Source organism: Bacillus rossius, chromosome 15, assembly GCF_032445375.1.
Source record: "Bacillus rossius redtenbacheri isolate Brsri chromosome 15, Brsri_v3, whole genome shotgun sequence".
Classification (NCBI taxonomy): Eukaryota; Metazoa; Arthropoda; class Insecta; order Phasmatodea; family Bacillidae; genus Bacillus; species Bacillus rossius.
In genome coordinates this window covers 33796988-33818246 of record NC_086342.1, presented here as the reverse complement: position 1 = coordinate 33818246, position 21259 = coordinate 33796988, and positions in this window count along the sequence as shown.

The following is a 21259-nucleotide window of genomic DNA, read 5'->3' as shown; positions in this document are numbered from 1 at the left end:
AAAATAATTTAAGAAATGTTAACGTTACAGCTAAAAAAAAAAATTAATTTTCCGTCCACAAGCCTCTTTACTTATATTACAATGTTACACAGAACATAGAAAAATGGCGAAAATTTGACTAAGATCATGTGGGTTGCAACAACGAATAATTCTTCCGGTAATTTAGATAAATCTTTTGTTTAAAAATATTTTTAATATTTATTGACAGTGAAATAATGTATAATTTGTATGTCGCATGCTTGAAAAAATGAACAATAGGGGCCTAGATAACAGTTTTTTTAATCATTTTCCAAGCTATCAGTAATCAAACTTCAGTACCATTGCAGCCAAATTATCAATGTATTCTGTAAAGACAGCGATGTTTTAAAACACCGAAAATTGGCAAAAAAAGGTGTCACAGGCATAAATATAACTTTGAAGTATAATTATTGGTTGGTACATTTCTGTTGCCAGTTACGCTCATGACTCAGTATTAATGAGACTGAGTTTCTACCATAGTGGTTTTGAGGTCACCGTATTCTTAGTGATCCATGCATTATAACTAGGGATACGTGTATTTCGCGATTTCATTTCATGTCAAGGTATTTGACAAAACACTGTAGCTTTTTCTAAGAGTCATGGCAAATTGTGATGGTGCAGCAGTACGGTGACCACATTCTCATTGGCCCCGTCAAGAGCGGGACGACACCTCTCACCGACCTCAGCCAATAACCACAGGAGAAAAGCTACAGTATTTTGTGAAATACCTTGACACGAAATGTATTCGCAAAATACAGGTGTCCCTACTTATAACCATAGACGGGATAAATTTACGATTTCATTTCGAGACAGACTATAATACAAGTACCTTTTTACTGAGTCAGTGATTGAACCACAGCTTATCTGAATGACTGTGGGCCAATGAAAAACCCTCAACCAAAAAGTGTCGAATCAAAAACACCCCAATTTACAGCTGTCACGAGTCATTAGCCAATGAGCTGGTGATGTTTGCCCGAGCACATAGAGGATGGTGAAGTCCATCCTAGAGGTCATTGAGACCACTAATTCTTCCAGTCCCTTTTTATAACATCTGCATAATTAAGTGATAAAATTTTTTCTTTAATTTATTATTATTTTTGAGAGTGATTTATACAAATCTGAGGTATATTGCTTATCGTTTAGGAGACCGAAATCAAAATAAATAATGTTATAAAATTAAACTGATAAATGAAAAACTAATATTCTCCAATATTTGGCTGGCCAACGCTTTAGCAATCTTACATAACTCTTGCTTAAGGGCAAGGAATTTAGTTGAAAATTTGTGAGCACTCGTTTTTTAAAACGGTGTACTCGTGCCAGCAGTTTCTTACTATGGTGATTGACGGCTGTCTGCTTGAGGCCGGGCCAATCAGGACGCGCTTGTTTCTGTACAAGTTCATGTGGTGACAGTAGACACGTGCCTGTAATAATATCAAACTAATCACGAAACACACTGATACTGTGCTTTAACACACAACTATAACTAGGGACACCTGTATTTCGCGAATACATTTCGTGTTAAGGTATTTCACAAAATACTGTAGCTTTTCTCTTGTGGTTATTAGCTGAGGTCGGTGAGAGGTGTCGTCCCGCTCTTGACGGGGCCAATGAGAATGTGGTCACCGTACTGCTGCACCCTCACAATTTGCCATGACTCTCAGAAAAAGCTATAGTGTTTTGTGAAATATCTTGACATGAAATGAAAACGCGAAATACAGGTGTCCCTAGCTATAAAATTAAGATATTCACGAGAAAAATTAAAGCCCCTACTGATTTTCATAGCATATTTAGATTATGGTCTTTGATACCAGTGCCATATGACTTCGATGGTGAGTGAGTCTACATTTGCAATAGTTGCAGCACCACTGCCTCGATACATTGCTAAAGAACACTCAAAACCTTCATACACGATGGTGGAATACAGCGACAGTTAGGACAAAAAAAAGTTGACTTATTTCGTGACAGGTTAGAATACAAATACGTTTAACATTGTGTTGCTTCTGTTATTGAGCTGCAGATTAGCTCTAGAACTGTGAGACGATTGGTATAGACTGAAGGAAAATCGTTGTTTTAAATACCTCTAAGATAAAATCCACGATCGTATATATATTTTTGGAAATTATACCTGATCATTGGCTACTTACCAGTGACACCTGTTAAATGCATATTTTATCCTATACATTTTCCCACGTAATTAAAATTTCATGGAGTCTCCCTGAATAGCTTTCCAGTATTATCATCGCACATTAATAAGCACAGTACAACAAAATAACTTCCAATGATTGAATTTCCATTCCCCCTTCCATTGTTACATTGATTGAATGAAACATCAATTAAAAAATAAAATTATGTGCCTATTTTCGTGTAGAAATACTTAGTATTATCTCAGAAAACGTTATTAATACACTGGCCACCGGCTGCCGCAGAGTTCGGGAGGCCACGGACACCCCCATCCTCTCACAAAGGCGTGGGATGTATGTGTGTCGCCTGCGGGCTGATTACAAGCACACACTTTGCGTTATAAGTTGCGATAAATAACGAAGGTTTACGAAGAATATCGCAGGAACCAGCAACGTGATTACGAACACATCGTGTTTCGTTAAACTTCGAATATTGATGACGTTGTGGCGGTATGTATCGCAAACTTTGATTACGAGCACACTTTTCAAGTGATATTTATCGCACCGGAGCTACGTTATATATCACGGGCATTTCAAGTGGTGATACGAAGCGATTGTGAGGTAAGTGATATAATTACTCTTAAAAATAATGTCCTCCCGTCCTAAAAACGGCATTATAATCGCACATTATTGTTTTAAATATAGTCGAGTACGATGTAAAGCGATGAAGTTAAACGAAAACAATTTTTTTTTAGGTTAGCGTGTGTATATTTAACACGCGAACATTATTTTTAACATGCTATTTATGTTTATTAATTGTACCATGAAATCATTGTTTTCAATGCATAGTTTGTGTGGAATAATTATGAAGTGGTTTAAATACGATCAAAGTAGGTAAGAAGAATAAATAAATGCCGTGTCATAGCTTATCAAATTAATCCTAACCTAAAGAGCGATATTATTTACACGCACATTATGAACATAACATAGCTATAAATAGTTCAAATAGGCTGCTTATGCATATTTTGTGTTTGAGTATTTGCTCAACCGTTGCCTACGAACGGCTCAACATGCATTTTTGTTTAATCTGTGCGCTTGTAGACTTCAGACAGTAAATGGTATATTTCTCTATTTAGTTTCAGAAAGCTATTTCCGGCCTCCTTGTGTGTTCAATTGTGCAAGAAATTTTTAATTTGTGCTCATTCATTTACATATTGGCTCTATTACCTAAGTGTGTTAACATAGGTAATTGTTAACAAGTGGGGCTGATCATAAAACAAATAACTTGATGAATAATTTATTTAGGAATTCCCCTCCTTAAGCAGGATGATTCTATTAAATAACATTTCGAGCTTTTATGTAGGGGAGGCGAGGCTTTATTATAAAAATAAGTTTATGAAAACGGTAATTTTGAGTTCCTATTATTAACCTTGATACTTATTTCTGTTGAGATATTTCAAGTTGTTTACTGTTTAAATTGTTGGTTATGTGTGGTTAGCTACACTTCAAATACTGCAAATCTATTCATGTCTACATTTGGTTAGGTTAGCTGCATTTTAAATATTGTATAATGAGGTAAATCTGGTGAAAAGCTACTTTTCCATATGTTTTTTTTAAAATTTATTTATTAGTTTTCAGACATTGATTCCAATAATTAACATAGGCTATCAATACTGTAACATTGTTTTACTAATAGAAAATTAAGCTTACCTCACCTAACCAACCATCCACACATATTTTGTAGTACAATTAATGTAACTAACCTATCTTAACTAACCATTCACACAGATCCACACTATTTTTTTGTTATTTTTAATTCATGTAACTTAATGGTGGGAATGGCTGGTTTGATTAGGTTAACTACAAATACAGTACTTGAAAGTAGTGTAGACAGTTTATTAGGTTATGGTAGTTATATTAAATATACTGTGAACTCATTTTAACAGTTTTTAAGAATTATATATTGTAACACAGCTAACTCTACCCTAACCAACCACACTACAGTTTATACCTATTATTTTTGTTGGTAACATAACTTAAGAAACAGTTCACAAAATCACACAGTATTTTTAATGTAGCTTACTTAAGCCAACCAATCATTCTCATGTATTAAATTTTTTGATTTACCTAACCTAACAAGCTATTAAAATGGCATATTTCTAGTTTAACTGCTTGAAGAATTACAACACACTCATGGAGAATTGTTGGAAAAGAAGTAAAAAAGTTAAAATTGTTTTTAGAAATTAAAGAAAAATGAATGCAGTTATGCATTACATCGAGGAATATTAGCTCAATAATACCATATTAAAAATTATTTCTATTAATCAGGCCCTCTTGTTAACAATTAGTAGCCTACCAAACTATATTACACTAATTTAGTTAATGTTTGAAAATATTTCAGGTTCTACACAATGGCCTTTGCTGCCTTTCTGCTAAATATCGAACTGGAGGAGAAGGCAGAGAAGATTGTTAAGAAACCATCAAAATCCCTTCGAATTGCCAGATTGCACCCTCATAGCAGTTGGAAAACCTTAGAAACATGAAGAAACAAGCTATGCAATTTAATAAATACTTTGTTATCAAGTTTGTTGCATTTATTAAAGAAATTGTGAAATGAAAATAGTGTTCACTCATTTCCATGTTACTTTTGAGTATAACTTGGATATTATATTAAACACATGTTAAATTTTTGTTTTCTGGTTTCAGCAGATCTCATTGTCCTGAGAGAGTTGGCAGTGGCTTTTTTGAACCATTGTTTTTTTTTTGTGTGTAAAAAATAGATACTATGAATCATTTAATGATAGGTTGTTATTTAAAGTAAATCTCATACATACATGTGCTGCTTCATGTTTACAGGTTTTTTATTTAAAAATTTTGCAATTTCAGACTTTGTTTTGGTTTTAAATGAAAAATATTTACAAAGAGTGTATTATTTAATAGCTCAATTATTTCCATGGATGGTTATAATTAAACAATTATTAATATTAACTATTAATAGCCTGTCCAATAAAAAAAATCAATGCACATGTCTGTAAGGATACAAAAAATGATTTCTTAACACAATATTTTCTCATAATTGGCAATTTTAGCACATGCTTCCAGCATGCCTTTTAACTTTTCTTTAAGTTCTTTGATGCATTTTTAATCAAATTGCTTGTTACCATTTCAGAAGCACATATTCCCAATGCTTCTCATCAGCTGCCAGCTGTCTTTCTTGAATGTTGTTTATCAGCTGCCAGCTATCTTTCTTGAATGCTGCTCTTTTTTTTTTATTATTTTTAAATTGTACTATTAATCATTACCAGTATGAATTGTATAGGTTACACTAGGTATTATAGAGGCAGAGTTATAATAAAGGAGGTGCTAATAACAAAGCACACATTCTATAAAGTATGCTGACTAAAAGTATTATCAAGGTTTTTCCAGTCAAAGATTTCACAATGCTTGTATATAACCATTCTTTACTTTTTTTTTTTGTGTGAACAAGATATAACATGGAAGAATTTCATTAGGCTAGCTGACTATCAATGCAAGTTCCAGCAGGTACAACTGCTAGTTGTTGCCAGTGAGCCCATTTGTATACAGTATAGACATTGTTTCATGTGGATGAATATAAAAAAAATATTTTGAACTAATTTTTATTATTGTAAGTTTAGAATCAATGTAGGTATGTTTATTGAGACCGAGACAAGTACAAACAAATTAAATGGCACACATTGCATTTAGTTAGATAATTCAGGAACAAATATTGACTTAGTATGTATGATTCATCTTGCGATAAAGTTTGGTACAGCTCCATTCCTTGCACCTCCCCAGTCAACACTCTGCATCTTATGAATTGTTATCATCACTCACTGTTCTTATCTTTCTATTTATCATCATAATAACCAATAACCATTAAATCTGTGCTTAGATGTGTGTGAATATTAAAATAAGCAATTTTTGAGCTAGTATTTAGAGATCAAATCAAATGTTTCTTAAAATATGTGATGAAGCCTTTGAACAGCTTATTTAACTATATTAAGCAAAATTTAACTTAAATAAAAGACTAATACAGTAAATTAATATGTAACTGATTGTGACTGATGGCTATTATAACAATTATGCATAAAAAACTCTTAGGTTTCTTGGCTATCTTATGAAAACACAAGGATTATAAGAGGTCTTGTTTTAATAATGAACCTACCAGGGGTATATGTAGGGGCAAGAGGAATATATGCCTCCCCCAAAATCCTAAAAGAAAAATCTATATTCCCCCCCCCCCCCCAAAAAAAAATAAAGCCAACAGCAGGCTAAGTGCTTCTATACCACTTTCCTCCTCCCCATCCCCCTTCCTCCCTCATAACAAAATTCTGCATACACTTCTGAGTAGAACAACTTCAATTTTAATTTTTTTTAATATGAACTATTAACACTTCCATGTTCATGCAAGTCATTTTTTTGTGTTTCATTTTAAATGTAGCACACCTCCAATTTCTCTCTGTAAACTTTCAGGTATCTTAACTACTTACTTTTCACCACTCTTATTTTAAACCCACTACACCAATCTCAAACCAAATTGGAAGCATACCAGTACTGAAAAAAATATATATTTAATTTTCAAATAAATATTTGGAAAAGTATAGGATAAACAAAATGCATGACTACCACAATATAATGTCTACCAGAGGTTGAGGGACAAAACCACCTTCTAGAATCTACATCATTCCCATTGATGATGCTGTACCGAAGATTTGGATAATTCTCTGGTCAAGGCTGCTCAGAAATATAACTTGGATAATATTGCCAGCTGTTATCTTAGCAGCTATTGCTTAAGCTGCTCTTTTTATTACAGCATATATCATGTTGATCCATTACTGAATTTAAAAAAAAAAAATGGATTAAATAATTGGTATGCATGTACATCAGAAATTGTTCAAACTGAATATTATTTTACATATTAAACCATCAATTTCTAAACTTGCTGAGAAAAAGTAATTTATTAATTTATCTTAATGGGAAAAAGGGGGGGCGGAGAATTAAAATTATTGAATATTTCAAGACAGTTTTTAAAATAATTGCAGCATATTAATAATTTACATACATGTTGGATCATTAACCAACTTGAATGCCATCTTGAAAACAAAGTTGTTTACTCAGTACTTATTCAGTACTTACTCTAATTACTCAGTACTTAGTTTCACTTGTTTAAGTCATTGGTGAGATTAAATTAAACAGCAATTAAAAAAACATAGCAATGAACTTTCATATCCTCAGATTATAAAAAAAATACTGTTCTTACACTGAAAATTTTCAAGAACTGTTCCATAGTAACTGTTTAAAATGTCAATCTTTTTAAATTGAAACATTATGGGCCTAATTTTATCCTTAGAATATGCAACCTAACACACTGAAGAGTTTAAAACAGACTTCAAAAAATGAAAATACAAAAAGTAGCCCATATCTTCTCCATTGTAATTGAAGGCTGCTGCTTACATAAAAATTGTAACGCTATATTCACTAAAGAAAAAAATAATAAGAAAACTAATATTTTGCCAATGGTAATGGTTTTTAATGTCCCTAAACGTTTGTTAAGCCTCTTTGCCAGTTAAATCCACAGATACATGCAAGCTTCACATTCATTATTTGAAGAAAAATTGGCTGCAAACTCTCTGTGGCTCTTAATAAACCACACCATGATTTCTGTTGGGCAGCAGTAACTTTACCAGTGCCACTCTAAGGCTTATTTTAACTGAGAACACAAATATTCAACACAGTGTCCTCTTTAATAGCGGCATGTGCACTCTAATCAAGAAAACCACAAATTTAAATAATTTACTGTAATTAAACTTTACCAAGTGTACGAAGGGAGTAAAAAATGTTTGAGTGACCTATGATATAAATATTAGCAAAATTATTTTTATTTACGAATGGTACTAATATCTTGGAAACATTGTTTCAAAACACTTGTATATAAAATCCACGAAAGCACATGAGTATTAAAATATATTTATAAAATTTTAACTGATTAGATTACATAAACTAGAAAGCTCACCGCTGGAAATATGTTAAAAAGTGTTGTTTTTATTAGGTATGCTAATAACCACATATATGTATAACTTTGAAGTATAAGGTTATGATTTTACACAAGCACACCAAACTTGACTAAATATTTGTTAAATTCCATTCTTCATATCATATCAATAATAGGTAAAATAAAAACAGACACGGGTTCGTGGTAATTAGTTGTTCCTTTAATTTTGTAACCTGTAGAGTGGCCTCATTTTCATTCTATTGAAGTTTAAACATGCTTCTCGTTCGATGTTTATGTTTACATGGCAAGACGCAGTTAGCCACAATGACGATGCGAAATCTTTAACTGCATTTTTAATTTAAACTTCTACGAAAAAGGCAGCAAAAAAGCTTTAAATACTTTATTTAAGAAATTAGTGCATTAAAAAAGATTATTTTGTTCTCAGTAACACTAAGTATTCATGATTCACTTACAAAATAGTCTGTTCGACGAACATATTAATTGTTCAATTGTTGCTTGTCCTCTGACGTCATGGATTCGTATCGCAGGTTAGCGTTACCGTGGAAAATAACGAAACGCATATCGCAAGGTGGGTCGTAATCACCAAATGCGATACGTGTTTCGTTACCGCGTGAAGAATAACGCTAGTCGTCGATGGTGTTCGTAATCAGCCCGCTGGCCACTAGCAGCCTTCCCCCTCCACGCACCCCCGCATCAGTCACGGAGCCCGGCCAGTCTGGAGGGACAAAGGAGGCCGAGAGGACTGGAGAGTTCTGGTGACGTCACGCACGGATTCTGGGCGCTTCCACGCAGGTATAAAAGGGCCGCGCCTCCAAGGGGAGAGAGGAGAGTGTCTGCCCGGCGAGTGGCACCGGCGACACCAGCGCCGTGGCGTGGAGCGCTGCTGGACGAGGAGGAGTCTAGCGCTACAGTCTTGACAGCCTCTTCGGCAGGAGTCGGGGCGCCAGTAGCGACAGGGACGGTGAGGCCTGCAGTGAAGAGACAGAGACCAGTAGAGCAGAGCTCCAGTGGCCAAGCTTGTGTGTGACTGATCGACGTGAGACTGGCTTCGCGGACAGAGATTGGACTGAGAGAGTTCTTGATTAAATTTATGGTGTAGGTAATAGTAGGGCATGTAAATTTTGCGAAATTATTCCGAGACTAGTATAAAGTTAAAACACTATAGCATCGTCAGTGTATCGTGATTGGGTGAGTTCCTTTCAGCCACGTGACGTTTGATACAACGCCAATCACAGCAACTCTGTGCGGAAGCAAACGCGTCAAGAGTGGCTCGGCCAAATAAGGCAACAATTTCTCTCACAGACGGCTGCGAATCACAAGGAAGAAACCGCTGGTGAGGGTATACCATGTTGTAGTCAAATAGGCGTTAAAATGTTTTCGCGAAAAATGCCTGCCCCTAGGTATTAGTTATAATAAACTTTATAAAAATGAATTGGGCTTTCCTTACGAAGTAGTATTCTCCACTCGTAACAATATGCAAAAATAACCATAGCAATGTGCTGCACAAAGTTACAAAATCTTTATTGTAATATTACAAACTATATCTTGGCAAGAGGTTCCCGAAGGAATCTTTTGTAAAAGTAAAGAACATTTTTTTTCTGTGTAGCTGTCAAGAGACGTACTGAAATAAAACATGTTGACGTACTGACGTTAAACCTCCATATATTTTAGTAAACTGTCTCGGCTACGCTTACAAAGTACAACATGGTGACAGCCGCGTTATTTTACACACCTCTAGGGTAGTATTTATATTCACGTCTTGAGCGATTCCTTCGTCAAGAAATTCTTATATGCATTCTTATTTAAACATTTGTGTGCCATAGAGGTTGCTTGAGATGATCTCAAGTGATCGCAAACAGGATAATCTTGATGAAGACCATCTTATGATAGTCCCATATTTCTTATTTCTGAGAGGGCATTCTCCTGTCTCATAGTCGTTGCTTGAGAACACCATAGTAGAAGCATGTTTCATAGTCGCTGAGACCGTGCTTAAGAACACGAATATGACTGTCTTTGCCAAGACCACTGCAGGCATGTCTCAAGCAATTGCTTGTTGAGATCGCAATGTAGAAAATGGCGGATTCTCTTGAACCTCGTATTTTTAAACTTAAATAAATCCTGTATGAAGTGCTGAAGCAATTTTATATGTATTTTTTAATGAGTTTAGTGTTTGTTTGTGACTAGTGGTGCTAAACAGTCACGTTTATTTACATATCGATCACAGAACGAGTACAATGGATGTGGAAAACGATGCGTTTAATGATGGTTGATGGTACATATCACAATCAGAAAATTCAGTTCTACATTCGTGACACCCAGAACACATTAAAAATAATTTAAGAAAAAGTGGCATTACATTCTTGATATGAAATAATTTCCCCTTAATTTTCGTCAGAGGTTTGGTAGTCTAATGGTTAGGGAGTTGGGTTTGATGTCTATGAATCGAGGAAAAAAATACGAATGTGGTTAAAATCCTAACACTGAAAGCAATTTTTTTTATAGTTACATTTAATGAAAAATGCAAATATAGCTTTAAGAGAAATTTTATTAGATTAATTTTTTAAAATCTAATTGTTATAATATATTTAAATACATAGCTCAGTTTATTGGTTTGGTTATTTCATACGCAGTAGGCTTTGAGACATAATGTAGTCTATATATTTTACTTATAATACGATTTAATTATAGAATCACAAGTAACTTGAACAAGAAAAATTAACCTATTATATGAGGAAATTAATGTCTTACCTATATTATGGATGAACAAACAAACACTTTATAAAAGGTTTTACAAAGTTTTAAGTTCCTATCTATGTAGCTTTATTAGATTCGTTCAAACTTATTGTTATAATTCTGGACATACATTTTTCTTAATTAAATTAAACATTTTCTTTTACTGTGTTGTTAAATCTGACATTTTTATTGAACTAACATTTACTGTACCTTATCCTGAAGCTGAAGCAAAGTGACCTTTTCTAAAAAAAAACAAAAAAAAAAAAACACTACCTCAAATATTTTTTGATAATTCTGTAAAGACAAGTAGCTTTTAAACAAGTAATAATTCAGTATAACAGTTCTGAAGATGCTAACTTAATTTTATTGCATTATTTTGTTAAAAGGGTATTATTAAATCGTTAGATACATAATTTCTTAATGTTAAACTTGCACAGGAAAGACAATAGTCTATAAAGTTCTTAATTTCATTCATCTCAAGTGACACAAGCTGAGATGTACTAGAAAGTGTGCATATTTGGGGTCGCAAAACATCAATTTTTCAATGTGTGATTCGAGAGTATTAAAACAATAAACGAATTCCTCACATCAACGTACAAACGCACTTCGCATGTAGTGATAAATACTCACTAAATCTTGTTACTATAAATAGCCTTAAATTCTGGGGTTTCAGTGCTTGGTATGAATAGTACCAGAATATTTAACGAAAACAGTTCAATCGGCAAAGTTCGTGTATGCTCGTGTCTTTTGGCTGGCTCAAGCAAGTGTTTCATCAAGCCATAAGTACGGCAAACAAGCTCTTGCTTGAGCATGCAGTCTTCATGAAGCTCGTCTTGTTCGCGGACTATGAAACATGGAGGTTGAAATCGCTGCCTTGAGAAACAAGACCGTCTACGTCAAGACGGTCTCAAGACATTGCTCAAGATGCGACTATAAATACCAGCCCTAGAATAACCTATAAACAGAAATTCGTTAGAAACCAGTGCGAATTTTCAAACGCTATTTCAAGAGTAAATCGAGGAACGTCCATAGTGTTTGAAAAAAAAAAAAAAAAAAATCGAAATTTTATTATTTTATTTACGAAAAAGTATCTCAGTTAGAAATTTAATTCAAACCTAACTTCTAAACCACATTTAATTTACCGGTTAGCTCAAAAATTTTAATATTAGTATTTCAAAGTTTCGGGCTTAAATCACTTAAATCCATTAAAAGTTAAAATTTTAATATATATATATATATATATATATATATATATATATTAGAGTGACTCTGCGGCTGAAATAAACATAATCGCAAAAAAATTTCTTTGTAATGATTTGGCTTCCGAAATAAAGAGGAACATGTTTATAGCCTACTTTTTGTAAATTAAAAAACCAACAATTTATAGAAAGCAAAACAAATGCATGCAAAACATTGCATGAACATAACTTAGTTTTTCATTAAAAATTTATTAAATTTTTTTAATTATTAAAAATAATTTTATTGCCATTCTTGCTTCTTAAGAAGTCCAGATGTTAGTTCTATATACTGTGAAACTTTCAAGATGTGTTGACTGTATCTAAATCCGTATAAGCTTATGATGGCGTAAATATTGCCATTTAAAAATGATTAGAAACTGTTTCAGTCCCTGCCTGTCTTGGTTTGTCCACTAACGCCGCTCCTCGTACGTCCACCTCTGCCCCTGCTCGTAGATACGCCACTCCCGTCCTTATTGGTACACCAGTTTACTCCTGTATAAGCCTCTTTTGGAAACCACTTGCCAAGAAAGAGTTTGTAATACTTCACGAAGTATATATAGCTATTGTAACTTTTTAGAACATGTGGCTATGGCTATTTTTACTTAGATGATTTACGTTTTTCGAGATAATACTGAGTATTTCTTATGAAAATTGGCGCATGCTATTATATGTTAATTGATTTTTTCCAATGAAAAATATAATCAACATTTGATAATTTGACTTAATTTTTTATGATGCTTATTATGTGTACAGTTAATTCTGGAAAGCTATTTCAGGGAACGGTTTACCAGTAACGTAAACCATTGGAGTTACTAGGACCACCCAAAGAATAAATCTGCGTGTAAGAATCCTAACCCAGTATTACTGGGAACACTATTTTATATTAAAAAAGGGGGTTTGTCTGTAAAGTCGGTTTACGGACGATAATTTTACGCGATAACGTCATAAGAAAACATTGATGAAAAATTGCATACTTTTTAATTTTAAAATATTATTTACAGTTTTTGAAAATTTAATTTGAATAATTTTTTTAATTATAATCACGAACAATTAGTTAAAGAAATAAACTGAAATCAAATCAATGTCAATAAACTGTTAATTTGAAATGACGAAATTGGACAAATAAATCAAATTTTTTAAATTGCTGCCTTAACCTGTTTAATATTATAGAAGATTTTCTCGCTCGGTGGTTGGCCAGTTCTTGCACTTTCGGCTCAGGCGGAACGTGATAATGAGTCACGCTTTTTCGTGCGTGCAGCCGGCGTTCATCGATTTATAAGACGTTATCACGTCAAAAACTGTAATATTGCATAAATATTTCTGTTCCTTTTACAAAAAAAAATTACAGTGTGGCAGCAGCCAATGAACAAATACATTAGTATTTTCGTATACAAGTACGTGAAGTACATCCTGATACCAGAGAACCAGGCAAATTTTACGGGTCCCTACTCTTGAGTTGACAACACTTCTTCCCGCTCACTAATGGGAATGTAATGACTCGCACCTGCGGCTGTGCGTAGCTGATGCGCGCGGTGAACCGAAGCCATCTTCGTGAATGGCTGGTATTCTTGAAACAGAAAAAAAAAAAAAAAAACCTGATACTTGGAATGGGATTCCGTCTGTATCCCGCTGAGGTTTCCTCCAAGGCCAAGGATTCTGATTGGGTAGGACTCGTAATGGTAGTGGTGCTCCGATCGCTTGGAGCAGGCTCCAAGGGTTCCCTAGCCCTATGCGGAGTCGACGTGGTGAGCGACGACACAGCTGGCAGAGGTTGGACAGGCCTCCACCGGACCACGGGTTCACTCGGTGTTTTGAGGGGTCCCAGTGTGATGTAGGCGCCAGCAGTGCTGACAAAGTCTCAGGGCTCAGGACACAGCCGACTGTCTGGTCAGCTGAGCGAGGTACGGGGCTGAGGCGGTGACCATGCTGGGTAGGTGGCCCCAGCCGCTGGTCGTTGCTGATGCTTTAATACCCTCCCGATCAACAGCAGGGAGCGATCCCTCACATTTCTTTTACTTTAAAGCTCTGGAATGTTAAAATCAAGAGAACTGGAATGTTACTCCCCCACTGCCCTATTAGGGCGCATATGTGGGAGGGGAACGTGAGAATTCCGGCCGTAAGGTCGGAATAATCTGTATCCTGCTGTAGGTAGAACTTCTTGGAGTGCCTGCTTGCAACCAGGAGCTAAAAATTTGGTGATCAATGAAAGACCCTCGTAGTATATATATTCTATTACTTACAACTGAAAACCACAAATTTACTTTACTTTTCAACATAAGCGCCACACAGGAAAAATAACTTTTTGGACTTCTACAACTTGAAAACCAGTTTGTAAAACAAAAACAATCTATTGTAAATTTATGCAAAACTTTCCTGTGGTTATTTTTTCATAAATGAGATACTGTTTTGGAAACAGTAATTAATATTTCTCGTCACGCTTATCATAAAAGTAAACAGAGTTTTCACTCCCATGTTAAACATGATTACTTTTTTTTTTCTCTGGAGACGGTCACCAACCACACAGCATAAAACCAAATTAATTAAGTTTTGTCCCGAATGATAACAGGATCTAGGTCTCTTTCAGAATTGTTTGGGTTCAGGATATAGGTATTTTTTAATACAGCAATGAGTTTGAATAAAATGTCGACTTATTTGTATTTCCGTGTCCTGATATTCTTTATAAAAATTAGGATTTTCATAGGATTTGATTACAGCCTAAAGGTTGTGTTCGTTAATTGTCTTAAAGAACATTAGGTTAACCTAGTTGTTTCTTAATGCATAACCAACTTAAGCTCTTAAAATGGCTGTATTAATTTACATAAATCTCCATATATTGCAACAGACACAAATTGGTTTTAATTAAAGCTGTATATAAAAATACTGCTTATAAAATTGGTGGTTTAAAAGAATCAACTGTTACATTCAAACACACATGGGCTCACAACATTAACATAACTGTTGGTATTAAAACAAACTTTTACCGAGGTTCCCCAAGTCCTTTAAATTTAGGTGCTACATATTATTTAATACTTATGCATCCTATTATATATAATTTTTAATAAGTATATCAGACAGGCATGTTCTAAACCCAACGATCTTTTGACGAGCACGATTTAAAAAAAAGGATACCAACCTGACGGTGATTCGAACCTTTATTTAAAAGCATTAATTAAATGGTTTTCCCCAACACAATAATAATCATATAAGGAAGATAAAATTACAGATTGTTTAGAAATCGCATTATTACAAAATATTTATAATTTAGCTATGTTTGTGAATGACATTCTGATGTTGGTAGAGTGTACAATAAGCGCATCATAAGCCCCATCTAGTGACAGCCCTGCCGCAGTCTGTGTACGCTAAATTTGCCTGGACATTGAGGATGTCCGGACCGGGATTTCCAACCGGGTGCTCTGGAAAGCGAGTTTAGTGTCTTATCACTGCGCAGTGCCTGCTGGCCTGCTCAGAACCGACTCAATGGACATGTAATGGACAAGCAATGGACACACAGTAAACGCAATGGACACACGGTACACGCTATAAAGACACACAAAATACACACACAACACGCATTAAAAACTGATAAAAATTATGGATTTTCATAATGGCGGTCGTGACATAATCCAAGATGGCGGGCGTAACGAAAATTGTAACGTTTCGAGAATCAAAAATGGCGACCGTAACGAAATTTGCGACGGAAATGTCTTTATCAACATTACGTAATTTTTTATTAATTTTTTATTAATTTTTTATTATTTAATTTTTTTTTAATTTTAAATTCTTTCCCGTTTTCTTAGCTAGGTTTGTAAACTCGGCAAGGAACCGAACGACGCAACAGTGCAACACGTAACCAACTTGAAATCACAGTCGTTTATGAAGCATGCAAGTCGCAAGACGCCGCCAATCCTAAAAGCTTGAAATTGCGAAACAGCATCAAACAATTTTCTACCCTGGTATTCTTTTGATAATTCACAGTTATCATGAAAACAAGATAGATTTTCCATAATTTGATTTGAATTTAATACATGTTTTCACAGTATTCTTCTGTTTACATAACTTCTGCGTCTTTAAATTTTTTTTGCAACACTTCTCTTCAATAATGGCCGTCGAAAACGCAAAGCCAAAACGCAATAAGTTAAACAATACTTGCGTTGCGTTAGTGCGCCTTGCGTAGTTTATAAACCGGTACCTGTTTGTTGTTGTTGTAAATGGAACAAAAATTGTAATGTAAAAATTACAGATAGTTATAAATTTGTACGTTTATATGAAAACACTGTCAAACTACAAAATACTGGGTTCGGATTATTACCGTGGCATTTATGATGATGATTATGTCCTAATACCTCCAACAGTTAAAGTTATTTGTAGTCGTTCCATGAACAGCTTTCAAGTTTAAAATGCACATATTAATAAAAATAATAAAACCAAATAATGTCAAACTATTAAATACTCTATTATCGTTTGCACGGTTTAAAAATGTTATACACCAGTTTTCGTAAGAACTACTAGTACTATCTCGAAATACGTGTTTCAATTATGCAAAAATAACAAAAGTACAATATCTTTCTTGTTATATTACAAACTATATTATTTGCTATGTACTCTAAAATGTGGTTGCTGAACATTTTGCGTCTTGGGTTTTTGCCAAAAATGAATCTTTTCCGGCCATGATAAAGAAAAGGCCTCATAAGTAAGCGCCTCTCGCCTATCTGATAACTGTTTTGTCGGTCGCCTTGACAACAGCAGAGTTCGGCGACCCAGCTCTGGATATCACTGTCCTCATTCCACAGGAATTTTGTTTTCCAAAGTTTGTCTTCCTGTGCGGCCGAGAGAATAAGATAGCCGTTAATTGAGGGTGAAAACGAAACCATTCAACGCTCAGGAAACGTTCCAAAAATGTTGACGCGAACCCACTTAAACCTACTTAACGTAATGGACACAACTGGCAATGTTTCTGAGTGTTTGAATGGCTGGCATACTAGATTAGTAGGCCACCGATAACGAGAGATAAAAATATTTTTCTTCCCAGTTTACTGAAACCATTATCCTCAATAAAAATGTGTTACGTATCCCTCTTAAAATAATCTTTTGCAACCAGAACTTAAGTATTTCAATTATGATTAGTTTATTAAAAAAACTATTTAGGATATATTTATGTGAACTAATAAAAAATACTCCGACAATGCTAACAATAAACTGAATAATTAAATTAATAGGGGTGCAATTATTTAGCGGATTCATTATTATTCTGGATAGACCTGACTTGTATAAATATAATGAATCCACTAGGTAAATAACAAGATTACACGTAACCATTTCTTCTCTTTGTTTTTACAACTGGTTCAGTGGTTGTCAAGAACAACATGAAGGAGATTTATGTGATCTTCTAGTCTATTTTGCTACCCAATGAAGTCACCAAGTAATCGTGGCTCTAGCAACAGAATGAAAGGAAATCATCAGTTACCTTAGCTTTTGGCTGGATCAGCAGAATTTTTTTTAAAAAAACATTGGCGTTAAGAGCAGCCAGGCAGACGTCACAGCAGAAATTGCTTCAACCGTGAACCGAACCCATTGTCACGAAACACACTGATTTTATTTTCCGCTCTTGGTTGTTTTTTTTAATTGTCCTCAGCACAATGTGGGTTCGAGTCGCAGGCGAAAAAGCGCCTGTTTTTTTTTTTTTTTAAATCAACGCGCTTTTTTAGTCTCCATTATCATTTGGTAGAGACAGGAAAAATTCGCGGACTCATTTGGTGAGAGGCTAAAATTCAAATACACATACCTTACACCTGCTTTTGCTATTGGCTCGCTGTTCATTTGGACGAATCTGGGCCAATGAGAAACTCTCAACGAAAGAAGTATCGAATCACAAGAAAATCAGTTGAAACGATCTCAAATCAGCAGCCAATAAACTGGCGTTATTTTCCCGAGTGTACAGAGGACTGTGTAGTCTATGCTGAGGGCCATCGACACCGCGAATTTTTCCGGTCTCTATCATTTGTGTACTATACCACAAAGGAATACAAATACTGAGGTTTTATCACTAGATGAAACGGGAGGCATTCCGAACCCTGGAACGTGTACCCGCTGTTCGAAGACACGAGGCCCAGAACCGCTGTGGTGACAGACAACACAGTTTGCAGAACATCCTACACGAGGAAATATATATTTTTTAAACTTTTACTAATGATTCCACTTGGAAACCAGCTGACAAGAAATATATTACAACTTTGTACAACACATGGCTAAGGTTATTTTTGAGTATATGAAATACGCTTTTCGAGATATTACTGATCATTTTTCTTACGAAAATTGGCACATAATTTTATATTTTAAATGATATTTAATTCAAGTATAATTTTTTTAACAATAGAAAAGATAACCATATATCTAAAAGTTGTTTATTTTATGCTTAGAGATAATTAATTTTTCTTACGGAAATTGGCACACAATTTTATATTTAAATTGATATTTAATTCCAGTATAATTGTTTTAAACAATGGAAAATCTAATCGAAGATCTAATAGTTATTTTATGCTTATTAATGGGTACAGTTAATATTGAAAAGCTATTCAGGGAATGGTTTCCATATAACTGGTACTGGTAGGTACTGGGACAACACAAAGCATAAATACCCGGGTAAAACCTGAACCCAGTACAACTGCTAACACTATTTTTTAGCGATAAATTTGTTTTCATGTAAATGTTCACATGTATAAATACGTGTATTTTACATGAATATATCAGTTTCATTTTAAAAAAATACAGTGTGCGGTGGTATTGCCTGAATAATGAACTGATCTGTGAAATATTATACAGTAAAACCTATATTACCCTGACCCGATTAACCGGGCATTCGGTTAACTGGGTTCGCAATTAAAATTAAACTTTTTTTTTGGGGGGGGGGGGGGGTTGTTGTATGGTGTAGAGAACCAAGCCCGCGATCAGTAATTCATTAGCAAAGGGACAAGAAAAGAGTATAACTAAAATCTACGTTTTAAAAATAGACACTAACAGACAAAGAAACGGATTAGAATTGCCCGTGAGAAGAAATACTAGTTCGAGTTAAGCTGGATAACAAGTAAAGAACAACTGCCCTTCCTTCCTAGAATTGCTGCCAGGTTTTCGTGGCACTCGGCTGTATTGTACAAACTAAATACATTTGAATTCGATTATCCGAGATTCTGGCTTATTCATGCTGACCTCTTCCCCCTCACAAACCTAATTAACCCGGTTAATCAAGCATCTACTGTACTTTCCTTTAAAACTACCTTCTGAGTAGGATGTAAGGTTCTCGACGATTTAATTCTAAATGGTTTTATTTTCATTTAACTTAGAGCTCCAAACGTCTTATTGTGATTGTGTGTTAGGAATTCAAAATTGAGCTGAGAGAAAAAAAAAATGTTGTAATGACGCTCATCTTAACTCCAGCCACCCACAAGCTTGGAGAAAAATAAAATACGAAAGCTGATTTTTGCTACAAGGACATGAACATTTTATTGATTATTCTGGTTACTGTGATTAAATTCTAAAATTTGTGGGTTTGCTTAGCATCCGCAATTGAACTCAAGTTAAATGACTCATCCTGACAGGACCTACCGCTTAAGCCCACATACTTTATGACATTATGTAAGGTCTCGTAGAGGCTCTGATACGCGGTTTCGTCATTATTGCTACCCAAGCTTCTTTAAGAGCAGCTAAGGAGGTTTCAATGGAATTACTTCACACGATACTTCACTCAAATGTTTATGCAAAATTACATTTATACACTTTGCGAAGAGTATACTAAAGAAAATATCTCGACTCAGCCTACAGGCGAAGATATAGTTTGACGTTCATAATGCTGCAATTTGAAACAAAAATGGCCAAACTTAATTTTATTTGTACATGTAGCCCTATTCAGTAAAGGGTGGTCACATAAAAAAATGTACTCAGACAAAAGTGTTACAATAGTAGATAAGTTATAATTTGACGAAATTAAGATTTCGGTATTCTTCTGTGGCCTTGGCAAGCTGGAAAAAACACGCTGGGATTTTCTTCTTTCAATAAGCATGCCAACAAATGAGATAGATTTAAATATGTGCCTTGCCTTTATCAACATTCGTCCGCCATATAATGTTACGGTTAACCACACAGATTTCAAACTTTCCCTATACCCGTCGTGAAGTCTGCGCGCCGATTCAGAACCTTGCGTTCGGAGGCCATATCGCTCTAGAAGCACCAGCGAGCTTTGCATTCATCCCGCCTCGCCAACACAAAAACACTTCTGACGGACGGGTCCCGTACGTTGTATTCGAAAACAGAGTTTAACTTCACCTCTGTGACTATAGCTAGCGTAGAATGATTTCTCTAAGCGATTTAATCGATTGTTGACGCGAGGTATCATTGGTGGGCATTTTTCAGATTTCATAGTTAACTGGTAGGTACTTTTAAATATAATTCGCTTGAAGCGTTTCAAAACGAAGTTGTGATAAGTTTGGAAATATATAGTTTAGAAACATAAATTTTAAAAAAGAATGAAACATTCCGAGTGGTATTGTACATAGGTTTTCCTGAGAAAACATATGCAAGATAACTTACTAGATTAGGTTTTAGATCCGAATATATAATTGTCTGCTGCGAGTGACTGCGTTGGATCCCGTCAGCTAGTGAAATATCTTGTCAGTATCAAGTAACAATTCTCTGGTTTGACATTTCTCAAAGGTAGTTCCAATGATCTACGGTTATTTCAAGAGTACTTGTAAACAAATTCATTTTAGTTTTCAGTGCACTTAAACAAAATTCATACTTTGCTTTACAAGTAACAAAAAGTAAATAGGTAACATCATTAGGCCTACTCCTTTTCAGAACTGTTGAATTTGAGACCAACCAGAATAAAACTGCTTAGAATACTGAGACGAAATATCACGACGTAATTAATGCATCAATTTAAGATCGTGATTACGTAGACTTTTGGTAATAACGTATTTTTAACATTAGATGTGCCCAGAAACTGTATAGATAAGCTTTCGTTTCAATGACATTTCCCGTAAGATTGAAACTCGTTTATCCGTTTTCAATAACAGCCTCGCGCTTCACGACTTTGCTGAATCGTGCGAACTTTCCACATAAATCAT